Source organism: Equus asinus, chromosome 7 (genome assembly GCF_041296235.1).
Source record: "Equus asinus isolate D_3611 breed Donkey chromosome 7, EquAss-T2T_v2, whole genome shotgun sequence".
NCBI classification, from domain to species: domain Eukaryota; kingdom Metazoa; phylum Chordata; class Mammalia; order Perissodactyla; family Equidae; genus Equus; species Equus asinus.
In genome coordinates, this window is record NC_091796.1 from 80,639,232 (window position 1) to 80,666,006 (window position 26,775).

The 26,775-nt window shown below is 43.3% G+C and overlaps 1 long non-coding RNA gene across 1 annotated transcript in view; it reads left to right on the plus strand.

Annotated features, from left to right (window-relative positions):
* Nucleotides 1-26,100, plus strand: part of LOC123287143 (uncharacterized) — a 71,593-nt gene extending 45,493 nt beyond the window's left edge. The window contains exons 2-4 of the long non-coding RNA XR_006530204.2: nucleotides 6,379-6,574; nucleotides 21,256-21,476; nucleotides 25,131-26,100. This is a non-coding gene — a long non-coding RNA (uncharacterized lncRNA). The remainder of the gene's footprint in view (nucleotides 1-6,378; nucleotides 6,575-21,255; nucleotides 21,477-25,130) is intronic.
* Nucleotides 26,101-26,775: the final 675 nt, after the last annotated feature.

The following is a 26,775-nucleotide window of genomic DNA, read 5'->3' on the forward strand; positions in this document are numbered from 1 at the left end:
CCCAAAAGGCACTAGATAATACCTAAAAAAAAAAAAAGTCAGCTACTGGGGATGTTTATGTAATAGGATGAAGATGGGAGCCAAGTGGGAGTTTTTTCTCTTATTGGTTGGAACTGATAGCTAACTTTACTGCTGAAAACAAACCTAGAGTTTCTCCACCTCGTAAATGCAGACAATGGCCAGCTATTGGAGAGGGCAACATCCCAAAATGACTTGCTGAGAGGCAACACTTTCATCAAGTCCCAGACCACTACCATCACCAAGTTCCTAGTACCCTTCTAACCCCATCCTACACTCCCATACCGTCTCCCATCTCCCAATATAGGACTGTGAGGGAGAGAAACGGTCTTTTAAGTAGGAGAATATTGTGAAGAACAGCTCTCTCATCTTTCTTTCGCTGCTCATGGGGATGGGGAGTAAGCTTCAAGACAAGAGGAAAGAGCAGGACCTGGAGAAAATCATTGTACAACTTGGGAGTGTCTTCAGGAGGAACAGGCTGACATCTCATCTTCTGGTTGGGACTGGAGAAAGAGCCCTGGAAGAGATAATGAGGAGAGATGACCAGGCAAGGTGGGAACAAGGACCATCCTTTTAAATTTTCCATTCCTAGAGGTACAGAAAATAGATTCCACTTGTGCAGGCAGATCCAGGATATGGGCCTTCTAGAATTGATGAGGTGGGAATAGGGCTCACTGGGGACCACACAGCAAGGAGCAAAGAGCCTAGACCTCCCAGGAGTCCAGCTGAGACTGCCCCTGGGGGTCATCCTGAAGATAGGATCGCTCCTCTTGAGGAACCCCAGACACGTTGGGAAACTGTCTCACATCAGTGAAGCCTGCTGAGAGCATCATCCATCCATATCCAGACCATAGAAAACAGCTAGAAAACTAATTATAAGAAACCATGAAAAGGGTCATGTATCCATTAAGCCATAATGGAGATAATGCCGTTTTCCTGCTCTCTCCTCCCATGCCAACACCAGAGGGAAGAGCACAGGAGAGAAGGAGGGAGTGTGTCAGGGAGAGTTGACCATGCCCCCATCACACTCCAATCTAGCCTTGGTGGGGGCTGGGGGCTAGGGAGCTTTGAGTTGAATTTGAAATGGAAATTTTTAAATAAATCGGACGGAAATTTAAGGACTAAAATGAGATGATTAAAAAAATTTTTTTTTTAAAGATTGGCACCTGAGCTAACATCTGTTGCCAGTCTTTTTTTTTTCTTCTTCTCCCCAAAGCCCCCCAGTACATGGTTGAATATTCTAGTTGTAGGTCCTTCTGGTTGTGCTATGTGGGATGCCACCTCAGCGTGGCCTGATGAGCAGTGCCACATTCACGCCCAGGATCCGAACCGATGAAACCCTGGGCTGCCAAAGCAGAGCATGCAAACCTAACCACTCGGCCATGGGGCCAGCCCCTAAAATGGGATGACTTGATAACTGAAAGTAACTGAAGAACTACGGACTTCGATTGAAAAGCCGTTAAGGAAGCTCACTCTCCCAGTGGGAAAGGGTGTTCCACAGAGCTTAGTAGGAAGCAGGTGCTAGAAAAGTAGCCCCATTTCGTGTTGACACTCCAACATGGGATTTCCCCTGTTAAAGCAATAATATTGTTTTTCAATAAAATTGTCCAGTTGACCATACTATTTCAAACCAAATGGTTTGGGGGCTTGATGATAGAGGGCTTGATAGAACCTTGTAATGAGGTGGTCACACAGTGCAGGTATGGAAGAAAGTTCTAGAGAGCCAGTTTCTGGTTTGCTGTTGTGTTAGATACATTTTGTGAACCATTTCAGATCCTCTTTATCTCACTTGTCCCTGGAGCCTTTGCCCATCTGATCTGCTCCAGCAAACACTTCCTCAAGGACTCCAGCCACTCTCTGGAGGACACAATTCCACAGCCCCGTGGCCCTTTGCTCTACTGCAGTTCTTCTAGCTCCGGCCCTGGAGCATCTCTGTTGGTGGGGGGCCACGACACTGCTGTGAGATCTGCTGGGGTGCCCAGGCACGACCCAGAAGTGTACGGGTTCAGACCCTGTGGGGTGGCCTCCGACCAATGAGAGGTGGAACCTGTGGATACATTCTCTTTTCCTTCACTGCCGTGATCTGCAGTTTGCAGCACCCCACGGAAGGCGAGACTTTGAGATTGAGCAGTCAGTCGTGCCTGACACCAAGCCTCCCTCCTTTCCTGCCTCACCCCTCTTCCTCCTCACTCCGACTTCCCTGGGATTGTACTCTTTAATAAGGAGTAGCGCAGAAGCCTTTGCCTCGGGCTCTGCTTCTGGGGAACTCAGGCTGGGATGAGTGTGCAAACCTGCGTTGATTTTCAAAGTATTGCTTCTTCAGTTTCTGTGCCGGGTTTGCCTTGAAAATCGACTTGAATGTTGTGTTAGGGCTTAAGATGCTGCCAGCTGGAGGCAAGCAAGCAGGTAGTGCCTCTCTGTTATACCAAGTGCCCACTTGTCTGTCAGGAGAAAGGGGAATTGGAAATGCTCTCAGACCCCAACCACAACGTGACTACCAGGACTGGACTACGATTCCAGGGGTCGTCCCCAAGCGAAGGAAGAGAGACTATCCTTCACTTTGCAAATGGAGTTAGCTTAGGTTGGAATGACAGCCATTGGGGAAACAAAACTACTCTCTAGACATTGTTGCTATAGTCACTGCTGAGACTAAAAGTGAACCTGACAAGCTTTCCCAACAAAGGAGAATGACTTATCCTTCAACGTGCTACATCACAAGTAAAATATCCATTTTGAAGGAGAGAAGACCTGTTCCAGCTATAGAATGCCTGCTAAGGAAATGAGGCAAAATTTTTGGCTAAAAGCCCCCAAACCACTTGATGAGCATATCAAAACTTGACATAGTATAGTTTACCAGAAGAGTAAGCTGCTAAACTCCAGGCCGAAGTCTTCGGGGCGTCACCCAATCAATTCCTTTTGCAAGCACACAAAGGTCGACCCTGTATTATGACACAAGGAAAGCCATCTCTACTGGTCTTTAGCTTTCTTTTTTCATTCAACTATTAGTCCCTTTGCATCTAGGCTAAAGAAAGCTGTGTAGACGCAGGATAACGATGACATGAGTCTGATTCACCTCCAATGTGGGAGGAAAATAGAATGGAAGAATATTCAGTGTTAGGAAGGCGAATTGACATCATTGTGCCCTAGGAGATGCCCAATGCTGTTGGGGGTGGGGAGTGGAGAAGTGTATATAGGGGGGGATGTTTGCAGATGGCCCCTGGGCACTATGGGTAACCAAAGAAGTAGTTTAAGGAGTAGTTGCTAAAGAAGTCTGAGTCATCTGAGGATTCGCCCAGAGTGAGGGGAGTTTGAGTGGGCTTATGCCTTCCTCACTGAGGACTAAGGCCATGTGTGATACCGGCTTGGTGTCCGGAAAGCACACCAAGGCTGCCAAGAGTCCCCAGAATAAATGATTCCAAAGTCTGTGTGGCTGGGCTGCTGTCACTATCTGGTTCCCGCAGCCCCTTGGTGGCCCTGGCACAGAACATCTGGTGGGAGGCAACTTGCAGGCAGAGATGCCACCAGCAGCCCAGGGGAGCAGCTGCCAGCATCCTGTCCTCTCCAGTGTGTTCCCAGGGTGCCAGGACCGTCTACTCAGATCACCCAGCTAAGGGCTGCAGTTGAGAAGCGAGCCTTATTAGGTGGCCTGGGGCCTCCCACCCTGAGTCACTCTGTAAGGTAGACGTAGTTTTACGTTTGTACCTGTGGAGATGGTAGAGGTCATATACAGGTCCACCTGGGAGAAGGGTAAAATGACAGTAGTGAAATGGGAGCACTAAAGAAGTCAAATCAGCTGTGTAGCAATTCTGCAGAGGTTTTCCCTAGCCCGGGGTGCCAGCAGACTTCTGGATCAGAATGGAACAGCATAGGTAAGGCTTCCTCCACTGAGATCCTGCTCCTCTGGAATGTGCCTCCTCTGGGGTGCAGAGATTCTTGGTGAGCTCAGGGTAATCTGAATGGTTGAACCAGACCCCATGCTCCCAAAACAGTCACTGGAGAAAGGGAATGGAGGGGAAAACCTCAAATCAGAGATTTTTCCCCAGAATCTTCCACTCACAAAAATGGAGGCCAACACAGACCATAGTTGTGTGGTTGATAGAAGCCAAACTGCCTCCCAATGACACCCAAATCCTTTTTTGCTAGTCCCTGAATGACTTCCATGTTCTTCCCTCCTGTCTCTGTACTCCATGACTCTTCTCCCTCCTGCAGAGCATACACTGTGTATTCCCAGGGTTTGGTCTTTAGCTCTTTGCTCTGATGTTTTTCTCTTTTGAGAGTTAATTCCTAAGAAGCCCACTCCCCAAATATCATGTCTCTAGACTCCTCTAAATCCACCTCTACTCCTGCCTTCCTATGGAGCTTTCTATGTGGACGCTCCTGTGACCTAGGTGTCACCAACTGTGTCCGATATTTTCCCCGTAAGCATCTTTGCCATAGACATCTTTGCCATAAGCATTTTCACTGCATACCTAATTGTCCATAAGGCAATTTTGCTGTAAAAGATAAAATAACTGGTTGACAGTTTGGTTTCAAAGAGAAAACACGGCGATAAAACTTACTGTAAGTGTGAAACAAGAGAGTGTAAAGTCACATTGCATACTATACCAGAAAATAGCATTTAGTTTGCAAATTCTTCAGGGAACACAGGCATCCCTCCCACCCATCAAAATCAAAAGTTTACCAAGCTATGGCAATTATCAAAGAGGCGGCTGGTCATTCACAACAGTCTTCCGGGGCATTCATTATCGATTCTTCAGCTAATTTAGATACAACAGCTTGTTCTCTAATGCCGTCTTTACCAAATTCATCATGCAATATGAGAAGCTGGAGGCAAAAGAAGAATGGAGTTTCTCCTAAGCCCTCTCAAAAAAAAGAAATGGTTACGTGACTCCTCCTGAGTATAAGTTTCTTGAAGATGATGACCTTGTTTTTGCTATTCGATAGTGAAGAATATGATGTGGACAGAATTTTGGTATTTGGTGCAGAATTTGGCTGAGATGATTCGGTGAAACGTAGGGACTGGGCACGTGATGGAACATTGAAATGTAGTCCACATATGTACTACGTTTCATTATGTCCTTCTAAACGTCCCTCTTTTACTTTAGTCATTTTACCTTTTACTGCAAAATTGCCTTCGGCCAACTAGCTAAGCGACAAAAGCATTTGCGGCAAAGATGTCCACGGCAAAGATGCTTACGGTGGAAGTGTCTAGAACTGTCCCCGCGAACTCGGAACCGTGCTGTGCTCCTTGGACCTGTCTCCTCCCCTCACCACATTCGGATGGCCACCAAGTTCGGGCGATTTTTCCTTCTTCCCCTTCTTTGTTTGCTGTTCCCATGTCTATCACCCTGACGCAGGTCTTCATCTCACACCTGAGTTTGGGTCAGGGGATCTAGCTGACAGCATTCTTTTCCTCTCCTCACTGTTGGACAGATCTTCCTCGAGCATCTTTCACTGTGCACGGCCAAACCTCCAGCAACCCTTTCCTGGCGCATCCTGTGCGAGGTGGGGCGGCGGGGGCGGCGAGGAGAGGGCAGGCGGGGCAGCAGCAGGCCGGCGGCCCCTCCCCACAGCTGTGCCGGGAGCAGCCCGTGGGCGGCCGCCTTGCGGGGCTCTGCTTCGGGTTTAGACTGAGGTTTATTCGGTTCTAATTACAAGTGAACACAATCCCACTCCCACTCCTTAGCCACTAACTCATGTTACTCTCACTAAGAGGAGCTGAGAAATGAGCAGTTTTCCACACTTCCGCCCACAAGATCGGATAAAAGAAGAATCGATTCGGTGACTCAGGGCTTCCTTCTCCCACGGACAATCCCACCCTCTTGCCCAGGGGCAGGAAACTTCCCAGGGTTAGGTTTGTGTGATCCGGGTGGCACAGCTGGATTCTCTGATCAGGGCCGAGAGGGGAATGGTTCCTTTTCTCTCCAGCTCAGCGAAAGGCTTGCTTTTCTGCCTCCAGAGCCTACACTGGCGTAAGGGGTGCCCCACAGGCTGCTGTGGATCCCGGGGTCTCTAACCATTCCTTTCATGTGGAAGCCCCAGGGACTTCTTGGTCTTAAAGGGAGTTTTTAATCTGATGCTGCAATTGGGTAGAACCTAGCAAATTGATGAGAGGTGTGTGAATTTGGAAAATATATTCCCAACCCTAATAGAAATTATTTTTTAAATTCAGCAGTTTGTTTTATCTTTGCCATAGCTCCCTTTCTTCAGGGATATTGACTTAGAATTCTATTAGAGAACCACCAAGCCTTTCCTTCTGTGTCTGGTTTTGGGCCATTTAAACAGACATATTTGGCATATTTGTTTGTTTTCCTGGATGTCGTCCACTTCACGGTCCATGTTCTTTTCCGCCCTGCACAGACCCCTTGTCTGGGTCCTCAACCCTGCGATATGCTGAGCCGGAGGCGGATGAGAAGGGAGAAAAAACTCAACGAGACTGGAGCCTCTGAGTTGTGAGTCCTCACAGGGAAAAAGCTCACTGTGGATTTATGGGAGAAAGCGATTTCCATTCCCCCTCTTTGAAAGCACACAACGAAAGAGCTTGGAGAGATAACAGGTAATTCTGAAATTTGCTTTATTCAGAAGTGAAAGATTTGCCTGGAAAGAAGAGGCAGTAGAGAGGAGTGGTTAAGAGCATTGGCAGTGAAGGGAGGCTGAACTGGCTCTGCTGTGTGCCTTAAGGGAACTGACTTAACCTCTCTAAATCTCTGTATTCTCATCTGTAAGGTAAGTGGAATAATTCTTCACGATGTTGTGAAAATTAAATGACAGGTGCTTAGCACAGAGCCTGACACACAGTAGCAGACAGAATCACAAACCCTCAAAACTAAAAGAGAGTCCAACAATTGGACGGCACTTTTTTCTCTTCCTTCTTCCCTCTCTCCTTCTCTCTCTCCCTTCCTACTTCCTTCATCTTTCCTTTTATCGTGGGAAAATATGCATAACATAACATTTACCATTTTAACCATTTTTAAGTGTACAGTTCAGTGGCATTAAGTACATTCACATTGTTGTGCAATCATCACCACCGTCCATCTCCAGAACGTTTCATCATCTCACACAAACTCTGTACCCATTAAACACTAACTCCCCATTCCTTCCTACCCCTAGCCTCTGGTAACCACTGTTGCACTTTCTGTCTCTATGAATTTGACTGCAGTCTTTCACCACATAGCAATGCTTTGGTCAACAACAGACCACATATACGACGCTGGTCCCATAAGATCAGTACCACACAGCCTAGGTATGTAGTAGGTTATACCATCTAGCTTTGTGTAAGTGCACTCTGTGATGTTTGCACAATGACAAAATCGCCTAATGACACATTTCTCAGAACATAACCCTGTCATTAAGCATGACGGTATTCTAAGTACCTTATGTAAGTGGAATCATGCAGTATTTGTTCTTTTGTGTCTGACTTATTGCAGTTAGTATAGTGTCCTCAAGTTTCATCCATGTTGTAGCGTGTATCAGAATTTCCTTCCTTTTTATGGCTAATAGTCCATTGTCTGGATATACTACTTTTGTTTATCCATTCATCTATCTACCAATGGACATTTGGGTTGTTTCTCCCTTTGGGCTATTGTGAATAATGCTGCTATGAACATTGGTGTACAAATATCTGTTTGAATCTGTTCTTTCTGGACAGCAGTTTTAAAAGATGTGGTTTATTATGAAAAATTATTCAAAAGTTGAAAATCAGCAAAAGAGATCCCTGGATGTCCCTTTCAGTGCCGTGCTCGTTACTCTTTAGCAGGTCCATTCTGCGTGGCGACGATCAGATTGTCTAGGGGTATTTACCTTTCTTTGATTTCCTGTTTATGATTGATTCAGTTCTTTTACGGCTCTGTAAGGCTAGGGGTTAGTGTGCAGAAAACCAGTCACATTATAAATGATTCTTGTCCAATTGCAATGCAAATGATTTCTGCCCAAGAGGAAAGAAAGTTAATCCAAAGGTTACAGTTAATGCTTTGTAGGATATTTTAGCAGGTTTAATAGAGGCAGTGGAAGAAATAGAAAATCTGTGTAATTTTAATAAGGACAGTTTTTGCTTCTTGGTCTGTCTTGCTCTGCTTCCCAAAGAGTCCACAGCAGTGTTGGTTTTGTGGACTTGCCTATCGCTTCATCTACCAGATTATCTCCCCTAATTTACCCTTCCTTAGGCTAGGATTGGTCCTGGGCAAAGCAGCAAAGAAACCCTTGTCTGTGTGCTGATGACATATTCAAAAGCTGCTTCTTACACCAGGCTCTTACCTGCTTCTAAGGTAGAAGTTTAATTTTGTTTTTTTGTTTGTTTTGGAGGAAAATAATTGAGGTGTAACTTGAAGGCTGCTGGGTGCAGCTTGAAAAATTCTTGAAAGAAACTCGGGACTTCTGAGGGGGCGTATCCATTAGAGGTTGCTTTTGCCTGCATGTAATAGAATCCTGACTATGGAAGCTTAACCAAATTGGGATTTATTTTTCCTCATATAAAACAGACTGGCCAGGCAGTCTAAGGCTGGTGCATGGCTCCCTGATGTTATCAGTGTTTCAGGATCTTTCTATCTTTCTGCTCTGCCATCCCAACCATCACCCTTTACTATTCAAGGTTGCAAAATGGCTGTTCCACCTTCTGCCTCATATGTGCTTTCCGTTAACTAAGAAGGAAGAGGAGACAACAAGTTGGAAGGGGAGATGCCTTTATTGGGAAATTTAAATGCTCCTTGAAGTCACCATGAGACTTCTCCCAAAACTATGTCATAGGGTCACCCTCAGATGCAAGAAGTTGGGGAACTATAGTTTTTTTTTCACCTTGAGCAAAACCTATGTTGGGGTGGGGGAGGATGACAAATGCTAGGCCATTACAAAATCAGAATAAACATTGGGTAAACAATTAGCAGCTAGCAGAGTCTTCCACAGAGGACTTATTTCCTCCCAAATTTGTTCAGATGGACTGAGCTGGGTTAGTGACTGGGAACTGGAACTTTGTGAGTGACATAGGAGAACACATTTTTAGGATGCTGGAGTTTCAGCAGGCAGTCACAACAGACTGGAGCACCAGCAGCAGAAGCAGTGACATAGCTCAACAATGCATCTCTCAGTTTGGTGACAGCAGCAACCAGGATCTGGTACGTGATATATTAAACAGGGAGCAGGTTAGGCTGCTATAATAAGAGGGACCCCAAAATACAGTGTCTTGAGCAAGATGGAAGTTTATTTCCCTCATGTAACATTCCAGAGATAAGCTGTCCAGGGCTATTTGAGCAGCTCTGTCATTCTCAACTTGTGTCTTTCATGTCAGGACAAGGAAGCTACTCCAGTTTTCTTCATCTCTCAGCCAGAGTGAAGGAGAAAAGGGCCAGAGATGTATGTACCAGTTCTTTTAAAAGCAAGACCTGGAGGTAGCACACGTGTCGCTAGTCCAGTGTCCCATTGGCCAGAATGTAATCATGTGAATACCCAGATGCAAGAGATGCTGGGAAATGTAGTCTTTAACTAGGCAGTTATGTACCCCACTAAAACTATGTTACTACATAAGATGGATCTTAGCGCACAACAACAGTCACTTGTAAAGTCTTCCAGCCTCAGGAAGCTATCCTGATTCCATTAGAGATTCAAGAATGTCCAGGTCTGGCTCTCTGTACATTAGTAAGATTTGGAGTCTATAAGAGAAGGAGGATTCTGGAAATAAAGGCATTCTTTCAGTTAAATAGGCAGATGGGAGTTCAAGTATTGAACTACTGGTTACAACTGGAAAGCTGTTATTTGTACTCCATTCTGTGAAGTAGAACTCCAAGTCTCAATAATAAAATGTGATGATTAATAAAGGAAACTATCTTAGCCTGAGTACTCTAGAAAATAGAGCCTGAGTCAAGAATTAAGGTGTTAACCCTTTTTCAGGGAAGTGTAAGCCCAAAGCAGGAAGAGTAAGGGAAAAAGAAATTAAGCAAGGAAGACTGGAAATGATGTAATGCAATGTACGACCACACTAGTCACTGTTTCACAATAAGCTACTAAGAGACAAGGGACACACCAGTCTGTTCAACAGATCTGTCCATTCAGCATGCAGAACGTCTCCTGGAGGGTTGTAAGGAAAAACCACACCCTGGAGTAGCTAACAGGAAAAAGAGGAGGGAGAATTTATCTGTCTCGCTCCCACCCATTTCCTGTTTCCCATTGATCAAAGTTCACCCCACAGGAAGCAAATCTCTTTCCAGGATTGTCAGCTGGTCTCTCAACAGCCATCAAGACTGGCCAGATTCCATGTGCTTTAATGGGATGTTTTTAAGTCCGTAAGTGGAGAGGTGACTTGGCAGAGGTGGGATGCCAATCGAGAGAAAAAGAAGGAGGTGGTCAAGGAATTTGAGAAAGTACACAGGTTTCTGTCCTCATTACAAGGACATACAGGCTGTGATGGGACCATAACGGTTCAAGAAGAGCTGTTCTGGTCTAAAGGGTCAGCTGAGCTGCCTCAGTATACCTTCTCCATTTGGCCGCCAAGGAGCTAAAAAATATGTCCTTAGACTTATTCCTGAGAGTGACTGCATTGTTGAAATCAACACCACCACCAACAGCAACAACACTTAAATGTGTTACCTCCCTGGAACGAGTAACAAGTCAGGAGTTTTTGATGTAGATTGTCTCTTGACTGTAGCATTATTGTTGTCTAATACAGGTTAAGTGTGGAGCATGGTGCATCAGAGATGCCACAGATGCATGATCCTGTCACTGCCCCACGTTGAGAAAGAAAAATATAAAACAAATGAATAACATTGCAACATAGTATGTGCTAAGGGCCAAATGTTGTTAGTGCCACTTGTCAATTCTGACTACTAGTAACCCCCTGGGTACAGCAGAGCGGAACCCTGCTGGGTCTTTTTGAGCCATCCTCTCACCTTCCACACTTATTAGGGAATGCTCCTCTGCTGTTCGTAGGGTTTTCATGGCCACCTTTTTTGGAGGTGAGTGGCCAGGTCCTTCTTCTTACTCTGTTTTAGTCTGAAAGCTCCCTTAAAACCTGTCTATCATGGCTAACCCTGCTGGTATTTGAAATACCAGTGGTATAGCTTTCGGCATTACAGCCATAGGCAGCTGCCACAATATGACGACCGACAGATGGGTGGTGCGGTTCCCTGACTGGAAGCAAACCCAGGCCAGGCAGTAAGAACCCCGAGTCCTAACCACTGAGCTGGCTAATGGCCAAATGAGTGATATAGAATGCAGAGGAGGCATGATCACTAGGTTTGGGGGAGAAGAGAATGCTTCATGGTCAGATTTGACCTGAGCCTTAAAAGAAAGATGGAGTTGATTATGTTTGCAGTGGGAGGAGGGCAGTCTGGGTTGGGGGCAAGGCACAGACAAAGATATGGTTTGGGAAAGTACATGGTGAACAACAACAGAAGAAGAAGACACAATGGATATTTGCCTTTGTCTGGAGAAGGAAATAGTGAGAAATATAGTTGTAAAGATAGGTTGGATCTTAAATACTAAGATAGGGAGTGTGGCTTTTTTTCCCCAAAGGCAGTGGAGATTCAGCAGAGGGATTTTAGCACTCAGAGGATGGGAAACTGGAGGGTCAACCTGTGATGGGTAGGGGAGGGAGGTCAGAAAAAGTTCCATTATGGAAATTTTTCCTTAAAAAGGACCCTTAACTAAATAGGTCACATCTGCTTGATCAGAGAGGGGATGGTTAAGTGGGATGGGTAGTGGGGCAGGGTACTTCAGGGGATGTAAGGCACAGAAAGAAAAAGTAAGAAGGCAACAAACATAATTTTTCTGTGTTGTAGTTTTGCTGAGTTTCTGCTCTGAGCAGATCAAAGATTCGGTCAGCTTGATTCGTGTTGAGTCCTTTTAATGCAGTGTGGGAGGCAAAATCAGTGCAGAAGTCTGCCATGATGAACTACAGCGAGTAGTACTAGTCTGATTTAATGGCTCTAAGATAATTTTCCTAGGGAGTATGTGTGTTTGTGTGTGTGCGTGCGTGCATGCGTGTGTGTGTCTGTCTGTCTGAGAGAGAGAGAGAGATCTTGTCTAGAGGCTGAACTAGAGTCTGTCTATACTTCAGGTTTCCGTTCAACCCCTCATAGGTCTATAGCACCCGTCTTCCTGTTAGGCCAACTGTTGGATGTTTTTTGGTGAGCATAACACCTTTATTCTGACCCACTCTATAGAAGATTATTTTCAAGTTTATTCCATTTCTAACCATGTACCTGCTGCTAATCCTCAGTGCAGTTAATTCTAGGGCTTCCTGCAGATTCTGCCAGGGATGTTTTATAACTGTTACAACTTATTTTTCAAAATCCTATGGGATGTTTTCCCAGGAGTAACTTACCCTTCTAGAAAGTCTCTAGCTGCTGCCCACACACCACATGAGTCACAGCAGAACTTGATTCAGAACTAGTGAAACCTTTAAGGATAAAACTCTTATTAGTGAAAAAGGTTTAGTTCAGGAGCAGCTAAGGAGATTTGTTTCAGCTTGGGCTTAAAAAACAACAAAATACTTTTTAAATACAAATTTGCTCTTTACATCTCAAATCTGTATGTTTTGAGAAAATATTTTACTACTCAGTGGGACTTCTGGTTAAATAAAATGTGAGAAAACAGATTCCAGAGTTAGGGGGTAGTTTACATCAGTTTTATTTGATGTCTGGAGGAGAGGGGCACTTTTCTAGATCTGGAAAGAAAAGAAAGCTCAGTAGCTGTTGGGACAGTTAGTAGGACCAGCCAACAAGGTCAATTATTTTTTTAAGCTTGCCTAATGCTGTTCACAGAATATTGTAGTTTGTAACATTCGCACCTAGATATCCTGTAGGCCAGTGACTCAGTCCTTGTTCTGGTTACCATTGCTATAAGACAAGTTATCCCAGGGCCAGAAATTCGGAAGGGCTCAGCCGGATAGCTCTCACTTGGTGTCTCTCATGTAATTGCAGTCAGATGTGTCCTGGTGCTGCCATCATCCAAAGGTTCGACTGGGCTGGATGTCCAAGATGGCTCACACATGCCTGGCAGCTGATGCTTCCTGTGGGATTACAAGAGTGTCTACACATGGCCTCTTCCACAGGGTGGTCTTAGAATGGTCAGACTTCTTACATGGCAGCTTGTTTCCCCCAGAGCAAACACACCAACAAAACCAGGTGGTAGCTAAATGGCTGTTTCCAAACCATGTTGGTTGAAGCAGTCACAAGCCCTCCCACACTCAAGGGGAGGAGGCAGAGCCTTCACTTTTGGTAGGAGGAGTATCAGATAACTTGCAGCCGTTTAAAAAAACAAGCAGCAAACTGCTATAGTTCTATTCAGCCAACCTTAAGATCTCTTGAGCATCTTTCTAGGGATTCTTATCAAGTTCATGTCTAACTCTGTTAGCATCCTGATGTCCACTCAGTAGACTGTCTTCTGCAGCTTCCTCCCAGGACCTCCTTATTGTATTTTTCTTCCTTTTCTTTCTGCCTACTTGGACAAATCACCTTAGGTATCTCATCCTTCTTTTTAAGCTCTTTCTAGCTGTTTTGGTTCTAATCAGTTCATGGATTCCTAACTTGTAGGTAGAATGTCTGTCATAAAATTTTATTTTAATATTTATTACAAAGCAGAGATTTTAATATAATGGCTCATTCTTTGGATTATCTTTCACATGACTACATTATACATGAATCTTATTATAATACACATCATTTTAGTGAAGAGTGTGTTTTTCATCTTAGCATCTAATTGCCCTTAATTGCAAACAATACAATGAAATTCCTTGATGGTAAAATACTATGGACAGTCCTTTGGAAACAATGTAGTGGCTTGGGACCATGTGAGAAAAGGAAAGCTACTGGGAGCTGGTTGAATGCCTGAGAAATTGTATTCCGTCAAACATTTTCAAGCTATTAGCCACCAATTAGCCTCATAAAAATAGATGTTTCTCTGCTTTGCAAACTGGATAATTGCTAATAATCTTCAGGGGGATAGCCTTCCTTTAATCACCTTAAATTTTGCCTTTTCAGTCTTCCCAGGTCAGCCTGAGAGTTATGCTTGCATTAGCTGCTTAATAATGAATGAACTATGATTGATAGGATGTATCCCCCCCCTTCCCCCTACTTGAGTAAGGATGCAAGAGTGGTTTCTTCTGTGGGAGGAAGTTCTGAAGATGGATGGTACCAGTGAAGGGCAGATGTCACAGTATGACTAAGCGTTTCACACTGAGCACTTCCAAGGGTGTGGACTTGGCTATGAAAACGATTTAAACTGTTATCTGGAGCAACAGGAAGTGGTAAATTTTGCAGGACTAGCATGCTATTGAGATGGCAGTAGGGTTATTCAATAAACTATGAATGCTTTCTTAGAAATTAAATGTAGTTTATATAAGACAATGGGTTATTAGGGACTTACAAATATAATATGGTTTCTATATTACAATGGCATTTTATCATTTTCCTGATGACTTTGTGTTAATGTTTTATATGCAGTTTTGTCTTATAGAAATAGTGTAACAAGATATTAATAACATTCTCCAAATACAGATGAATAAGTGACCCAAGTCAGCCTCATGGAATGGCCGTATTCTGCCCAAGGGTATTTATTTGTTATATTGTTTGTAATTTACTTTAAAACACTTCTGCAGGGACACTGTAAAACCTGTTATTAGTTGGTTTCTATCCATACTTCAGTGGCAGTTAAATTTGAAGTACTCTAATGAGAAATTATACACCAGAGGGATGGTTAGTTAGCATTTGAAAGTTCGAAATAAAGTCTACACTCTAGAGATAGCTGGTAGTAGAGGGACTTCAGCATTCCTTGTCTCTGATCTGCGCTAGAGGCTTTGATTAATATAGTGGATGTTGGATAGAATTTAGTCACTAATGAAATGAGTGGTCCTCAGATGTGTGGATTTGTTAGAAATATTGTTTGGACACTTCCACCTTTATATAAACAGAATATAAGGATGGAGCAGGGCCAATGTCCTCTCTCTAGGATTTAGATTCCAGACTTGCCTTGTGCTCAGATGCTGACTGGGGAATTTTTATGACCTTGCTTTGACTTGGCAGCTGAATCTGCTGCTAGAATATTACATTTGCTTTGAGTGAACTTTTCATGAAAGCTGCCTTCCCAGTACCCTGAAGGAGAGAAAGCTGGGACTTCATCGAGCCTATGGAATGAGATGTATGACTGTTTTTGTGATTATATTATTAACGTAACTTCTCAGGCAAATTAATTGCAAGCATATATCAAAGATATTTTTCAAACTTGCCACCAGGGAAGAGGCTTCTGAGCACACTAACTTAAATATTTCTTACTCGATACATATTTTGTAGGAAAAAAAGTTGTTTAGATAATCATTATTAGACCATATTTTGCTTTTTTTAAGAATGTGTAGATAAAGATCATTAGATACTCTGGAAGACTGGTCATAGGTTGCTAAACAGTTCCCGAGGTTGACAGTGGGTATGTTAGCCAAGACTGTGGAAATTAATAAACCTTAACTGATAAAAGAAACTTAACTAAATTGGAGTTGGAAAGGTTTGCAGGGGGAGCTCTCAAGCCCTATCATACATCGTTAATTACACCAAACAGAAAGAGAGGTATCCTAGCATCTTCCACAGGAAGTAAAACTACTTTACTACTGATGGAAGATTTCTCTCCCCACCTGGCAACAGCCCAGTCAATGGGAAACATCGCAGCTCAGCCAATGAGTAGCTTTTACCCCCTGGAACTGCTACTTTTCCCCAATGGACTTCTGTTTAAAATAACCTCTCCCTACTTTCTCTTTTTCTTTATAAAAGCAGCTCCTCTCTGTTCTTTTCTGGATTTCCCTATGGTTTGCCATAGCTTGCACGTCCCAAATTGCAATTCTTTTGGCTCTTCTTGAACAAACTCATTTTGAGATAAAATAACAGGCAAATTTGCTTTTTAAGTTGACAAGGTCTTGGTAGAAAGCAAATGGCTTCAAAATGGGTAATATGAAGACATTTGAATAGAGACTGTTTGTTATGGTGTATGCAGAGTTTGGGAATACTAACAAGGGGTAGTGTGGTCCTCAGAGCTAGCAACAGTGGGAGCCATTATTACTCCTGGGCCTGAAGGGGCAAGGGTGGGGAGCTGCATAGAAGGTCTGTCTGCCAGGAGCACAGGCCTTCAGTAGAGGGGTATAGCCAACCCCATGGCATCTCTGCAGGGAGAGAACCAGGGCGTGTACACCCCCAACCTCACTTTCCTCCTGCCATTTGCCCTCCAGTCCCCTGCTGGTGCTTGTCTCTGGTCAAACCCAACCCAAGCTGGAAGGCCAGGGAGCTCAGGAATGCAGTCCATACAGGCTAGTTTCTGGGGCTCAGGAGGGTGCGGAAAGGTGTGTGGTGGAGCTGGAGGGGCAAACAGAAGTTCCAGCACAGTAGTTTTCTAGAAAAGACTCTTGGGCTCATTGAAGTCTATCAGAAAACAGCTTATGGGATTTATCAGGAATGGTGATTACCTGTCCAAAGGAGCAGCTAATCATGTCAGACCACAAAGTTATGTCTCAGTTCAGGGACAGTTTTCTTTCTCGGTATGTGTAGCAGAAATTGGTCTGACCTGGCTTTTATTATAAATCACCACCTGGTAGGAGACTTAAGGGTTCATCTACCTGTGACTAGTGGTGGCTGCTAGGAAGAGATTATCTTCCTGATACCTCATAGCTGTGAAGGGTTAGTTTGATTTAGGTAAACTCGCTGCATCTCTATATTTCACATCCTGTTCTTTTCCCTCATTGTACTTATTGTCACTTATATTTATATATTTATTAGTTTGTTGATTTGTCTACTGTCTCTCTGTCATCCCACTCAGTCATCATAATCCATGAGGGCCAAGGGATGTGACTCTCTACACTGCCTGCCATGGGGCCAGGCACATAGTAGGTGATCAATAATTATTTATTGAGTGAAGGAATAAATGAATACTCTGGTCATCTGCCAGCAAGGCAGTATTTGTGAAGTGGAGAGGGTATGGGTTCTGGAATAAGGAAGAACTAGGTTTGAATCTTGGCTCTACTTAGAAGTCTCGAGGCCTTAGCAAATGGCTTAATCTCTCAAAGCTGCAACTTCCTCCTCTATAATACGGTGATTATAAAATTTATTCATCTCGTTGTTAAAGTTTGAATCGGATACGTTTAGTGCCTAGCAGGGCTGGGAACATGAAGGAGGACAGTGGGGAAATAGAGTGACCCCTGCTGCTGGTCCCGTCCACCTCTTGTTGGGTTTTGTAAAAGAATGTTTACAGCAAGGGAGGACTTCTTTCAAATGAGTAACGCTAGCTTTTAAAAAATAATTTTCTTGAAGGAACAACCAGGGGCTTAGCATACAGTATAAAGGCTTTATCTTTTTGAGGGCTGCTGAAAGTTCTCTTCACATGATCATTGGTCGCTTGTGTTTAGTACAGTCTGGTGTAAATAGATTCGGCCACGCCCACAGGCTTTAGCGTCTGTGAGACAGGGTGTCCAGTGGAATTGGCATGAGGTACGTGCAATAGAAATGTTCCTAAAAATATGTAGGCACACTTATTAATTGCAACATATTTTAAATGCATTAGGAGCATCCATCCTGTGATGAATTCTCTTCTAAAGTTAAGAATGACTCCAATATTATTTTTTTTAATCCGGTTTCCTTTACATAATACTGATGTGGGAAAACCCATATCTTGGTGATGTCCTCTGGGCTGGCTTTCTATGTACTTGTGAGTAAAGCACCCCTTCCCCCTTTTTTAAAAAGTGGCCTTTAAAAAGAATTAAAAGCCACACAAGTGGATTATACAAAAAATAAGAAATACAAATAAGCAAAAACTATTAAAAAATGTAAAACCCATCCAGAATCCAACTTTTCAAGAGCTAATTTGTACCTACCCTTTCCTCTATAGACTTCACTGAGAAAGTTCTTCAGAGGGCTGCTTTCTCCTCCATGCAATATCAGCAGGGTTTCATCAGTTTCAGTGAGAATTTTTGTAAACTGGTTCCCTTTTGTAAATTTCCCCCACTATCCTACTCCAAGAAACCGCTATTAAGAACCTGTGATTGTCTCTCCAACATTGATTTTATCTCCTCCACAATAAGTAGCAACTATGTTGTTTAGGTGGAATTCACAGAACCTGTCACTTTAGGGATGGGTGCTACGTAGTACAGGCAATCCAGATAATCCCATTTCCCCTTGCTGAAGTGATTGGTTCAAGAAACCTAGGCCTCAAGCAGTCAATGTGTGCTAGTCCATTAGCCACAGGGATTGACTCACAGGTGATCCAGTCTACTGGTAGCTTGCGACTTTTGCTGGGAATTCTGGGATACACAATTTTCTCTCCTGGTTATGGAAGGTGGATATGAAGTCTGGAACTTCTATAGCCGTTTAGCCACTATTAAGGAAGACAGTTCAGAATCCAATCTTTAACTCGTTGATCACCTTACTGTTGTGTCCATCCTGCTAATCAGCCCATCTACTGAGGGTTTTAAAAAGATGTCAACAGTTATATTGATGTCCAAGATATGTAATTAGTTCCTTTCCTGTTCTTGTTTTACAACCATCTGTTTCAGAGTCAAGGCTGCAATCCTCTCTCACATCTCAGAGTACATTAGTTAAACTTATTTTAAATTTATTTTCTGACTGTTCTGTTAACTCTATTTCTTCAGGTATATGTTTTTATAGTGTAGCTTATTACCTTTCTTTTGAGGTGCTGGCATTCTCCAAATGTTGGCGGCTCTTTATTCTAAGTACATGTTTGCAGTTGATATTCCCTGCCAGATTGCCTGCTGTCTCTGCTGACACATTCCACCTGGGAAAAGGAGACAAGCAGCTTTGGGGATTTTACACTGCTCTGCTTCCAGGGAGAGTGAGTGATGGGCAGAATGTACTGTCCAGTAGGGTACCTCAGTGCCTTGTCTTCTGAGCTTGAATGTTACCTAGTCCTCTGGGTACCTCCTGGGACTCTCATTCCCCTGTCAGTTCACCTTGGGCCCCTGAGTTCTACCACTTCTGGATGTGGAGCACACCTGGTATCACTTCTGCTGTTTTATCAGTCATAGTAGGCTACGAGCTACTGCACAGATCCTGGGATGCCATTTCCTTGTTGTATTTAATCTGCTGGCTTTTGGTCTTGCAGAGATTCCTTATAGCTTCCAGTCTGTGAGACCTCCCCATCTTGTTTTTGTATGTGACCACATGTTTATCTAAAAATATTCTTCTATAATTGGCTATTTTAGAGCAGGGAGTGACTGTCGTGTGTACTCATTCTGCTATCTTAAAACTAGAATTATGATTATTCTTGGTGTGCTTGTCTGTGTTCTCTTTAGGTGATTCCAAGTTCAATGAGGGCAGTGATGATACTTTATTCATATTTGGTTCCTCTCCTTTCCCCCATCACAGATAGCATGGACAACTGTGCCTATTAGATGCACAATATATATATCTCAGAGTGAGTAGAACTGACAAAGGTGATTTGAGCTAGTCCTGTGGTCCATACATTTCTAAATTCATGGCTTCCTCCAATTAATTCAAGGATTAACTACCTATATCGAGAGTATGGACCTTAGAGACAGACTGCCTTGATTTCAAGTCCTGACTCTGCCCTAAACCATTTGTGTGAATGTTGGCAGTTACTTGGTTTCTCTTGGCCTAAGTTTTCATCTCTATAATCTATAAATCACGTAAAGCATTTTATATAATTCCAACACATGGTAGGCATGTGGTAAGTCTAACACAATTATTAATGTTGTTTCCAATCTGACTGATAGTTAATCTGATCAATAAATCCTTGCCCACATGCCAATAGACATGGGTTATCTATTGGTCTTTCTTCCTCCCAATTAATATATGTGTATTTTAACAAAGACCTTTAAGAGACAGTATACTCAGTTCAGATGCCAAAGGAAGGCCTCCAGTGGTTGAAAGCCAGGGCCAACTACAAGTTGAGAGTTGTATGACTCCCTCCAGGCTGCTTGGGTCAATCGTCATTCCCATCCCCACCTCTTTGTTCTTTGGTTGATCTTGGTCACAGAAACTATTGATTGCTCCCACAAAAGCCATGCCTTCTTGCCAATGTAAATCTAGTTTTGTAGAGTTATTGGTCATGTGACTGCCTTAGGGCATTGATTCTTGATAATACCAATTTCTTGCCAGTGATTGGTTTAGAAATGGGTGCGTAATACAATTCTATGAAATGTGAGGAAAGCTTTTCTGCAGGGCTTCTGGAAAAGAAAACTGTCTCTGAAAAGGAAAATAGAGGTGGAATGTTCTGTCTTCCAGCCTTTGGGTGTTTATATGTGAATAAATGATGCTTGAGGTTGCTGAAACCATCTTTCTATCATAATGTATGAAGCTTGAGATAAGAGTCAACTTTCTGAGAAGAGAACCTGGTTCTTGATGACATTGTTGAGCAGCTGAAAACCGACCTGCCTCAGAACCTCTTGCTGTATGGTAGATGAAATCCCTTTATTCTTTAAGACATTTAGAGTTGACTTGTCTATTACTTACATCAAAAAACATCTAAATGATTCAACTATGGGACATGAATAACCTATTGTCTCCTCTTAGATAATGTTATTTTTATTCAGAGAGAAGTAGGCTGTGGAAAAACATGAATTCCCCCATTCATTTTGTAGACAAAAAATTACTAAAGTTTCTTTTGGCATCTTACTATTTTCCTAGTCACTTGAAAGACATCAGATCTTATTAGGCTTAAAGAAAAAGCAAAACCTTTTGTTCCTGTTAGATGTGAAGCCTTGGACGCCTCAGAGAGAACTTGGGTGTCTCCTGGGACATTTTACTCCATCAGTACAGTTTAAAAAGTCTGAATGCTCACATGTGGTCAATTTTTGGGGTGTGTTCCTTGGAGAGGCATAAAACTGTTTAGAAAGGTAAGATTCAGATAGAGAAAAATTCTCTTCTGAGGGATGGAGAGGAAAACCCTTGAACTGCCACTTCTGGTAAAGTTGATAGAGAAATGGAAAGAATAGATGCTGTTTCCGGACTATAGTATGACAAGGGAAATAAATCAAATATATAAACTTATTTGCCTGTTGAAAGTAAAAGATTGTGTGGTATTTATTCAAAGGCAGATCAATTCGTCTCCCAGACCAAATGAGGAAGAGATTAATTGAAATCTTAATGAAACATAAAATTGGGCATTGGCGATATTGCCTGAAACCATGGTAGATTGACAAATAATGCAGCCAGTCTGTTTACCTTACTGGAATGAGCCCTGGGGAGGCAGTGTCTAATTCCTAATCTGGGAATCAAATCTTTACTCCTTAGTTTCTGTTGACAGGCTGATTTCCTGAGTCACTGGATAAACCAAGCACATTTCCAGCCTCCTTCATTTCTACCTATGGAAGATATAATGACATTGGTCTAGGCATGGCAGGGTTAAGTCCAACACTATGTGGAGAAGAACTCCAGGAACCTGGGATGCAAGAAGGCCTGGCTCTGTTAACAGCAGCGTTCCCCTCAAAACTGCAGAAGAGGAATGATGCCTTTTGAAGAAAGCAGGTGATACTGCCCTCCTCTTTTCTCTACGTGTCAGCCATCTTTATAATTACATGACTTCTTTTCCTAACTTGTTGAGCTCCTTCAGGGCAAGGCCCTCCCCTTATGAATCTCTTTATCTCCCTCCTCCTGGCATGGTGTTCTGGACATAGTAGGTCTTTGATAAATCCTAGCTGGCTCACTATTGAGGTCAGCCTGTTTTCCAACCCACATTTTGAAAGGTTGGGTTCATTCTTAGTGAGGCTCTAGGTAAAAATCACTGAGGGTTAACAGATTGTACTACTAGTGTCTGACATCCAATTTGCTGGCGTCACAAAGAAGGTAGATCTCCCACTGGGCTGAGGGCATTTCCTGGGAGAGAGGTCCTGGGGTTAGTCAGAGAAGTCATAGCATCAGGTAATGAGTCTACCACTGTACCTTCCATTTGCATGGACCAACGGATTCTTGATTTCTTGCTTAAGCCAATTTGAGTTGGGTTTTCACTCACTTAACAACCAAAATTTGGTAGCTAATCTGCAGCTATTTTCAGTTACGCTAAGCTAACCTTGGTTTTATCTGATGTTTGAATGGAATTTTTCTTGGATTTATAATTTACCTAATATTTATCCTTTATCCTTGGGCTTTTAACAATGATAATGGATTCTGGCTACCATTATCCTTTTGTTTTTTTCCCCCATTGTGATTTTAGCTATCCTAGCACAGTTTTTCCTCAGGCTGCTTTAGAGTCACACGAGATGCTCATTGAAAATGCAGATGCCTGGGCCACAATCTGCATTTTAAAAATGCTCCCAGGTGGTTTGGTTGCACATTAAAGTTTGGAAACCAATTCCCAGCACTAGAACTTCACCTGTGATTGCTTTCTGCTCTTCCCCCCAAACCCTTAGGTCACACTCTGCCCTTGACCAGTTTCTTCTCCCGTCCCGTGGATAGAAGGTGAATGAGAAACGTAGAGCTATGGGGACCTCCCCTTGGCCAGTGTGACCCTGAGCTTTCCCTGTCATTCACCTACTGGGAAAATTTTCCCAAATGAACCTTCTCGAATCTCAGCTCTTTGTCCTTTGGAAATCTGCTTACGTTTTCTAACAAAGTACGTTGACATGTAGTCTTCCGTACTCTTTGTTGCTGTAGTTTTTGAAAGGGACGCAGAATTCCTAAAACTCAGCCCTAATCAGAAATTGAAAAATATATACTTAAATAGAACACAACAAAATATTTCAATGTTTTCCTTTTTCTTCCCCCTTGTCTGAGAGGCCAGAGTCATTGGAGCCTGCCTGCCCCCTCTTCTGCAAGGTGAATTCATTTATCTTGTGGGCTTGTAGGGCAGCACCGCATAGGGGTCTTTCAACAAAGATATCCAATGATTTCCTCAAATCTGACGGGACTGTTGATGGTTGTGATACATGAGGCTGAAGGAAAAGTTATGAAACAGGCATAAAAGCCAGCTTTGAACTGTAAGCCTTTCCCATGACCTGTGCCCCCAAAATAGTAGCTCTATGCCGGCGACCATCTGCAGCCTTGGTCTGACCCTGCCCTGAACTTTTGGCATGTGGAAGCTGGCCCAGCCATCACAGAGCACGCAGATTAATTTCCCAGTGTTTACAGACTTCTCTTGGACTTCTGCGTATCCTCACAGCAATCGCTGTTTAGAAACACCCTATAAAATTCCAGAATGTGCCAATAATAACTCCGTCATCACAGCCTGGGCTGGATTTTCAAAGTGCCAGATGCTGAATGCTGCTCCTCCAGGAAAGGCAGCGAGCAAGGTGCCAGTGGGGGCTCTGTTGGGGGCACTGTTCTTACCCTGGCCCCCAGGCCCAGCTCCCTCCAAACCACATGACTGGCCCACTGCAGATCAGGGAGAGAGGGATGTGGGCAGAGTGGGTGAGGAAAGAAAGCTCGCCTTTTACATCAGCTTTTTTTTAGCCTTCCTTTGCCTTGAAGGTCCTGCCACTTGTCTCATCCTTGTGTCTCCCCTACCTTACTCCCACCCCCCATCGAGAGAGATTCCTTAAAGCTTCATGTAGAAACCTTTGAGTCGCCTCCCTTGGCACCATTAATTCTCCCTTTCTGCCCTTCTTTTCCTAAATCTCCTGCACAATACAAATGAGCACCTAAGACTTTGTCTGCATGGAGATGTTAAAAAATGTGTATTTTTAACTTAATGAGGAAAATGATATATGAGGTCTTGCATTTGAATCGAGAAATTTCCAGAGGCAACATGGAGTTTATTTAGAAACCCTTCCTTCAGAAGATCCAGGCAGAAGTCAGACCAGTTGTGCTGAAAAGCAGAATACTAATATATTCCAATATTGCAGGGAAATTCAGGGGAAAATCCCCCAATCTGTTGTGTACAGAACATTTCCTTTCAAAAGGACTAAGGTGAGTATGGTAAGGGATGGGAAACCAGGGAGTTCGTGGGGCAGGTTGAAGTAAAGAACATGCAGTAGTTAGATGCAGTAACACTTTCTTTTCTCTTGGGAAGAGCCTTTACAAACAAAGAGAGGTTTGAGTCCCCAAGGGGATTGATATTTATATCCTTCAGCAGATATTGAGTGTCCCATATGTGCCACGCACGGCATTGGATATCAAGGATACAATGATGAGCAAACAGATGTGGTTCCTGCCTTCTGGTTGCTGCCTCCTACTGTCTGGAGGAGTAATGCTGGGAATCAACTAATCATTAAATAAATGTGCAAATGGAGCAGCGATAAGGCTGTTAAGGAGAGGTCTATTGGGCTATGAGAGGTAAGATGAGCAGATTTGACCTAGTCTGAGGGGTCAGGAAAAGCTTTCCTGAAAAGGTAATGACTGGGTTGAGATTTGAATGATGAGTAAGAGTTAGTACGTAAAGAAGGAAGAGCAGAGCAGGAGCTGGGGCCCTGTGGGGGCCTGGGGGCAGAAGGCCCTGGAGTAAGGACAGTGGGTTGGAGGAGGGAGAGCAGGATGAGAGAGAAGGGGAGAGAGAATGAGGCTGGAGAGGTTCTAGGGCACAGATCAGGGAGGACCTTGCTTGTAGATCTTGTCAAGGATTCTAGTCTTTATCATACAAACAACGAGAAGCCATTGAACAGTTTTAATTGGTGGTGTTGGTAAGGATGGTAGTGGTGGGGGATATGTTCAGATTGTGTGTTGGAAAAGATTGTTCTGGCTTCAATGTGGTTGTGTGGGATCGGGTGGAAAGGGCAGATTCAAGGTGGGACGAGCAGGCAGGAGGTTCTTGTAGTGGCCCAGGCCAGAAATGATGTACCTTGGGCTAGGTTGGTGGCATTGATGGGAAGAGAGATTTAAGAGGTGAAACCAACAGGGCTTGGTGTGCACCCCCTCCATCACCTTCAGGCTTCCTCAAGTGTAAATCTGACAGGAGCCTGAAGGTAGCATGCCCACTGGTGCGTGAGAGAGCAGGTCAAAGCTAAGTTACATTTATCTGAACAAACAGCACTGGTGCTGGATCCCAAGGAGCATTTTCCAGCCGTCCTGCATCTTCAGCATGAGCAGGCACTGAAAACGCAGTGCGAGGGAAGGAAGCAGGCTCCCAGGTTATTTTTAGCAAGCTATAGGAAATAGCCAGCATTCTAATTTGAATCCTTCTCATTAAAACCCAGAGCCTAACCCCACACAGTTCTTGTTTCTAATGTCTGCAAACTTCTCTTTTTCTAGATAATTGACAATAGGCCCCCACGGAAGTCTTCTCAGCAGTTCTGCAAAAATTTAGGAAACATTAGGTTTGACACCATCATCATGTTTGCCAAGACAGCAAAAATCCCAGCCGGCAAAACTTCAAGTGTGATGAAGCAGAGCAGCAGGGATAGCATGGAATGACTGATCATTTCAGAATGTCTTCTCGAGAGAGTTCCCACTGTTGGAGTTTTCCACTGTCTGAAGAAGGCGCAGTAGGGAAGGGCTGCTTTGGGGACATGCCGTGGTGATGGAGGCAGGGTTTGTTCCTCTTTCTTTTCCACCTTTTCTCTCTGCACTCAGCTGGTTCCTGGAGTTAAAATTATTTTTTAATGTTTTCATTTAATAACAACAAAAGCATTTTTTTATTCAGTAAGTTGAAATTGTAGAGAATAGTCAGTGTCTGAATTGTTGCCCAGCTGATCTCTTTGTTCCCGTTCCATGCCCTCTGCGTGCCTGACCTGGGGTGTGTTACTGCGCTTCTTTGGGCCGTGATTCCCTGGCCTGAGACACGAAGAGGTGATACTCGAGCTCAGCATTTCTCCAGCTTCAGTCATTGGGGTGTCATCTTCATAGTATTTGCCATGTTGACTTTCACTTATATTATTACTTCCTCAACAATTTTTTTCCTCTAAATTGACTCATTTGTTTACTTAAGTCTTTTTTAAAAAAACAGTCCTGGCTATAATATATGTGAAATCATGGGACTGATATGATAATGACTTTTTTCCTAATACACGCAAGCACATAATTAAGAAAATTTTTGCATGTATATACTATATAAAATCAAACTACATTTCATCATGATGATATGTAGACCCTACTCCGGGAAACTCTGGGCAAGCTGATTTCTAAGCTCTCTTGCAGTCCTAATATATTATTGTTCACATCTGGCCTTACCTACCCAGCCTTCTTTCCCATGGCTTCCTAAAATAAAACCTCAATTTTGGCCAAATCCTTGTCCCTGTTGCTCCTTGTAAACAGTGTGTGCATGCTGTTCTCTTCATCTAGTAATTTACTAGGGAAAGAGAAACCCTGACCTAAGTAAGAAAGAACAAATTGAGAAAGCACGTGATTGAGTGAACAAGCCACCCTTGAGCAGTAGGCCAAGAAAATCCTTAGGGTTGGCAGTGGCTGGGTGAAGGTAGAGTGTAAAGAGCCAAGGGATTGGTCATTCATGGCTATTTTTTTCCTTGAAAAAGAGTGTTACCCATTTATTGGGCAAATTTGCTGGACAAATTTATGAGTACCCCCTGGAGTTCTTCAATCTCATCTAATAGAAAAGAGATCTGGTTTGAAAATTATTGGTGAGTAATCACCAGTAGATTTGAGTGGAGAAGTAGGAAGAAAGAGGGAATAACCTACATGATTTGTGATGGCCCACAGACTATCACTTTAATTGCTATAGAAATTCATTAATTCCTTTATTTACCATGCATGATGTATTTATCTTATGCTAGGCACTGGATATACAAAGATAATTAAGACATTTCTCTACCCTCTAGGAACTCAAGCTTTGCAAGAGACAGCAAATGAATAAGTGAGCAAGATAAAGCATCACAGGGCCTAAAGCAGAAGTATATCCAGGCACAATGTGGCTACAAGAGAGGGAGTGTCAGTTCTATCG